Source organism: Lagopus muta, chromosome 16 (assembly GCF_023343835.1).
Source record: "Lagopus muta isolate bLagMut1 chromosome 16, bLagMut1 primary, whole genome shotgun sequence".
Classification (NCBI taxonomy): Eukaryota; Metazoa; Chordata; class Aves; order Galliformes; family Phasianidae; genus Lagopus; species Lagopus muta.
In genome coordinates this window covers 1,402,199-1,408,203 of record NC_064448.1, presented here as the reverse complement: position 1 = coordinate 1,408,203, position 6,005 = coordinate 1,402,199, and the positions used below count along the sequence as shown (strand labels likewise).

At 40.0% G+C, this 6,005-nt stretch overlaps 1 protein-coding gene across 2 annotated transcripts in view; it reads right to left on the bottom strand.

Moving 5' to 3' along the window:
- DOK5 (docking protein 5) overlaps positions 1–6,005 on the bottom strand; it is a 514,932-nt gene that overhangs the window by 283,517 nt on the left and 225,410 nt on the right. The gene's annotated exons all lie outside the window — the stretch shown is intronic.

Sequence of the window (6,005 nt, the reverse complement as noted above, 5' to 3'; positions counted from 1 at the left end):
TATGCTATCTGCCTTGTATGTGCTGAGATCACACTGTGTGCTTCCACAAGAAGTACAGCGATCTGCTCTTCTGGAGCTGCTTCCAGCTTTTTTCACAAGCGTGGATGAGGCGATGCTTGACGTTGAGTCTGTCAGTGTGGTGTTCCCAAAACACGGTTGGGTTCTTGGTTTGGCATTGGTTGCTGCTGTTCAGAGAAGTTTCTTAAATGAACCTCTATAGCAGAAAGTGCTTAGGACTTGCATGAGACGTGATACTAATCTAAATGTTTCAAATGTTGAGTTTTCTACTAAACTGCATTTAGAGGAAAACTACTTTGCACCTTTGTCCAAACTGTACAGTCACAAACAGGCTTGCAATATGAATACAGGATCCACAGACTTCAAAAAGGGATGTGGCTATGGTGTGGCCTGCTTGACTCTGCTTGAAAGCTTCTTAATGTTGGTTTTTAGCATCTGCTGGGTGTTTAAACAGAGTAAGGAATAAACTGTTAATGGGAGAATATCTCCTTTTATTTTTTTGTGAAGACAGCAAGAGTTTTTTCTAATGCACATGCAGTTTATTTTTTTGTAAAGGGAAGATGGCCAGTTACCAGCCAGTAAAGCAGAACTGTTGTGTATTTTGACCTTCATTCCTAGTTACTTCTCATAAAGCCTGTAGTAAAGAGTTAATTTCTTCTGTATCTGGCTTTGACTTCCATATATTTTTACTAAAACAAACAAAAAAAAAAGAATTTGCACTGCTTGTTTTGCTCTCTTCCCTCAAACAGCAAAATGTAAAATAGCAAAACCTAGAAACTCTTGTTTTTTCATTATGCAACTTGAGATGTTCCAGTTGTATGTCTTAGTTCCTCAATATGGGACCTTATTTTAACGTCTCTGTAAACTGGCAATGTAATGAAGTGCTGTGTATCAGGAAATTGTACACTATTTTACCTTTCTTCTGTTCATAAGCTGAGCCATATGTACATAATCTAGATTTGTTTTCCTAGTTTTGCACTTTTATAGCCTATTTTTTGAAGACTGATTCACTTGGAAAATGGTTAATCTATTTTTTTGCGTGATCTTTCCAATGAGTCCTATAGAATGCATGCTGTAACTATCATCTATGTACCTTACAAGGTTCTGTGGTTAAAACACGTACAGGGCTGTATTAAGATGTCTGAGTAAAAAGACCTAAGATGTTTTTAATCTCTCTTCATGCTGGTACAGTTTTCTTCAAGATTTTTTGGTAGAGATCTTGAGGGTTAAATGGAAAAATGACCGTGGAGGTTTATTTCATGGCAGCACAGCCCTGTACTTCGGAATACACTTTGCCCATCAGTATTAACTACTGGGATACTACTGGTTTTGTATGATTCTTTGGAGGTAACAGTGCATATATGGAGGTACAAATTGTTGATTTTTCTTTCTATGTATTTATTTCATTCCATTTTGTTTTAATTGTTGAAACCGGAAGTTGTCAAGCAGTAGGAACACATTACTCATTTAATTTATAATGTATTTCACCTTAGTTGAGTATATTATTACATGTGGATGTAAATATAGACTTGGTGTTTTGCAAAACTGGTTTCTGTGTCTTGCTTTTAAAGGTTGAAATTAGCTGGCTGGAATTTCGTATTCCTTTGACTTTTCCATCGTATTCAGACCCCCGTGGGAGGGGGAGAAGGAGGACCTGCCAGTAACCAAACCCAAACTCATGTCTGTTCAGTTGCTCTTATGAAAATACTGAGTCACTTCCCAGAAAATCTGGCTGAAGCATAGAGAACTCTTAAAATAATGAAGAAATCTTTTGTTTCTTCCCTTTGAAGGAAAACAACTGAGAAGAAATGGAGTTTTTGTATGCATTCATTATGGTAATAAGTGGTGAGGGCATTAAAATTTTTTAAGCAATATTTTTAAAAAACTTTTAGAATTTGTAAGGGCTTAAATGTTCTGGAAAGAAATAATTCTTGGTCTGACGTGTTCTTGGAAGCTGAGTAAGATGTCATACCTCAGTAACTCCACTGACAACATCTGAAAACCAGATTGAACTGGGGGGGGAGGGTGAGATAGCTGGAAAAGGGTTGTCAAAGGCAATTTGTCCTGAAGAGAGCTCATCAGATAGGCTCCCCTATATAAATAAACGGCAGTTGAAGGCACGTATCTGACTGACCAGTGCCTTGCTGGCCTCACAGTTGGAGCTTCTGAGTCTTGTGTTGGAACTGGCACTCGTGGCTGTGGTCAAGTTTGTAGAGAGAGCCTAGACTAATGCCTTGACTTGGTGAAAGCATTGCTGGTGGGCAGAACAAGAACTTCAAAGTGTGCTCTTAACAAAACTGTCATCTGTGGATTGCTTTGAGAATGGTGAGTTCTGTCTGTGGTGTACAAAAGAGGCTCGTGGAGCCTGGCTTTTAAAGGCATTCAATGGGCTGAGGGTAACAGTGCTGCTGAGAAACTTCTGAGCGGTGCTGAATGAAGCATGGCGGGGGGTGTAAGCACAGATGTGAGCTTTGCAAGTCATCTTTACCATTAACTATGCTTTTCCTTTGGTGTTCCAAGTATGCTTTTGTTCCCTGTTAGTAGTTTCAGGTAAGCTTTCAGGTATCAGATGCCTACCATTTTCTGAGCTACCCCAGATGCCAAATGGAAAGTAAAACTTGAGAGCAAATCTCACTTGCTGCCTGAAGAGGGGATCTCTTAAAGATGTGGAACTGGTGCTTGCTTCAAGTCTGTTTTGTCTTTAAATGGCAAGGGATTTTGGAGACTTTTCCAGTGTTAGTATGCTTCGTTTGTTTATGACTAGTGAACTTCAGTGTTGCTAAAACATTTCCCCATTCCTCTGAGATGTTACACCCAGTGTAAGTTGGATTAATTGAAAAAGGTTGAGGCTATTTTTTGGCGAGCGAAGGCCAAAACAGTCAAAAAAGAGATGGTGAGTAAGTCTAGAGAGTATTCTCACTATTGGTGTCGATTAAAGCTGCTTTAGTTGGGGGGCTGCAGAGTAGTGCTTCTGATTGAATGGTCTGCTCTCATCTCTGTCCTTGTGCCATGGGGAATCTCATGGTCGCTGGTTTTGTGTGATATCCTGCTCAGGGCTGTTGGTTTCCTCCAAGCAGTGTCACTGGAGGACTTCAGCTACTGTCTAAAATGCCTGAATGCATAACTGAGGAATGGTGTTTCTCTACAGTGTAACCTGTCCAGATTGGCTGGGTGGTAGCTCTAATTATAGATGTATGAGGGACTTTCCTTCTCTACTTTTAATGAGTTAACAGTAAAAATACACTCAGACAACTAAATGTCTTGAAACTGAGGAAGCAACATTAATTTTTTCATACAAGGAACATCTAATATTAAATCACAAGGCAGTTCCTTGTTCCCCTTTTTAGCAAAAGAGGAAAATATGCAAGTGTGTTACTGAGCAGATTTCTCTGTTCATTTGCACACACTTAAGAAAAGTGCATTTAATTAGGATTAGCAAGTCTCTAAATTGCAGATGGTTCTCAGGGGAAAAAATAGTTATGAGTGTGTTCATGACATTAAAATCAGTACATTTAATTCAATTTCATCTTAATATTAATTCATAACATCTAAAGTAGTAACTCCTACAGAAGATGTTCATGTGATTTTAGGATTAGTAGAGAAAATGAGATCCAGCATTTCCAAACATGTAACAGCATGATTGCTGTGTGCAATTATGCAGATTGAGTACATGCCAATTACAAGAGCGCCCATCTTGACATGCACTGTTATCTGTGACAAGGGCTGTTGTATGAAATGTGGCTTTCTTAGTTAGGGGTTCATTACCAGTAGATAATCTGAGGCCAAGACTGGGTGGTGAGAAGTGCTGCAGAAATCAGTAGTTAATAGGAACTGCTGGTGTGTAACTCCAGAGAGCTGTCTGGGTTGGGGATGGTATTACACAACAAGATATTTTGTCCTTAATGCTTTTTTAGACTGCCACACTGATCCTGTTCTGATCACAGACTCAGAAGTACAGCATCTCTTCATTTAAAGAGAGAAATGTAAGGCTGTGGTATCTTCCCTCATCACTTCTTCTCAGGTTTATTACTGTACTTACTATCAGTGAGCTGTATCTTTTAGGACAGGTGCATCAGCTTCACATTTGTTCTGCATGTGTTGAATATGAAAGCAAAATATATTGCAGTCCTGCTTGGTCCAGAACTGAAAGAACTGAAGTGTGGAACAGAAAATCCTGGATTTAGATAATACTGCTCCTTCTGGAGATTTCCCCCCTCTATTTCTGTGGAGGTTATCTCTAGTTTGCAATACTCAGTACTGTGGCTATCAGCTCCCAGCTCAGCTGGGCTCTGTGGCTCCGAACTCTTCACAAGCCTTGAAACTGGTGATGGAGCATGAGCAGAGGCCCCATCTCAAGCCAACAGTCTGGGCCTGCTTTGGCATGGATGGTCAGCTTTTTGCTCGACGAGGAAGTTTTTACTACGACAAAGTTCTGGGCTTCTCCAAAGAGGATGTACTTTCCAGGTTCTTCACTCTTCAAAATCCCCAGCTCTTTAACGTCGCCGGGGCTCAGTGCAAACAAACCAGTAAACTTCTTGCTCTGCTCTCAGTCCCAAAGCTGCATCTCCTTCCATTAGAGGAAGAGGCCTTGCACCTTCTATGAGAGCCCTTCACCCTGGGTGGTGTCTCCTGGAAACATTCATTATTACTCCCCTGGCTTGTTCTTATTAACAGTGGTAGAAGCTCTAGAATGGATGAAGGGATGGCTTTCAACAGCATTTTGACTAAGGTAACAATGTGTGAAAGACAATCTTGTTTCCTCCTCATGAGAGCTCAGTGTTTGAGCATTAGATGGCAGTGTTAGCAAGGAGGAGATGCTGAAATAAGCTTAACGAGAGCTCAGTCAGCAGACAGACAAGCCAGCTAGGATGGAAGTGTTACGTGTCCTAAGGACAAGTTTACTTTGGATTCCTAAATTAATTAGCAGTTACACAAAAGTAGGTGGAAATAAAACAAATGGAGATGCCCTGAAAAATGCCACACACTGAGGAAGATGTTGACCTATTTAAGTAGTTCATGTAGCACGAGTGTCAGCGTCACCTGCACACTTACCAATGAATGAGAACCAAAGAAAATCTGCAGATGTGTAAGTGTTGTCTCTGACTTTCTCTTCTCGCCCTATCAATATTTACTGAAATGTGCAGATCTCTGTGCAGCAGATTTAGAGCACAGTTTAGCTGCTGGCTACCATTATTTTTGACTGCTCTTATAATTAAATGATGCATTTTATAGCAGGGTACACATCACTGAGACGTTTGTCTGGGTGAATCTTTAATATAGAAATATTTTCATGAGCAAATCTGGTCTAATAATTGTGCAATACTTTGACATTTAAAACTAATTTTGCACATATGAAATGTCTTCATTCATCCTCCATGAATGCAATGACCTAATGCAATTACTGATTTTTCATCCTGTGAATAATCGCTTGCAAGGAACCTTGTGTGACTTCATTCCTGCAACTGGGGAAGCGGCAGCAGGAGGAGCCTCACCTGCATGGCTGCGGGCTGCCTGCTGTCCTGGCAGCTCTGGAAAAGCAGGAGATGGTTTTGGTGTAAAGCAGAAAGTGCCCTTCAAGTTGTAAAAACAGTTTTCATTTCGTCAGGAGTGATGACATTTCAGTTTAGAGTTCTGATCTATATATGTATGTATAGATCTTTGCTCAAAAAGTTAATTAAAAACATTTCTAAATAAAGCAATTTTTAGCAAACTCAGTGACATTTTAATGTCAGAGTTGAGCATAAATTGTTCAGGAAAATAGAAGGTCAGAGCAACTAAATGAAATTAGAATTAATTCAGAATAACACTTTCACCAAAGTCAGATTTTTTTCCTCCTGTGTTCTTTCCATAACCTCCATGCAGTCCCAAAGCATTTCTGCCAGCAGAGAGAGTTACTTTCACGTCTGTTTTGCGTTCTGTTAAAGGAGGAGAAATGGCTCTGCTCTGCAGTTATCCTTACTGTAAAAATCACATGTTTTCCAGCCTCA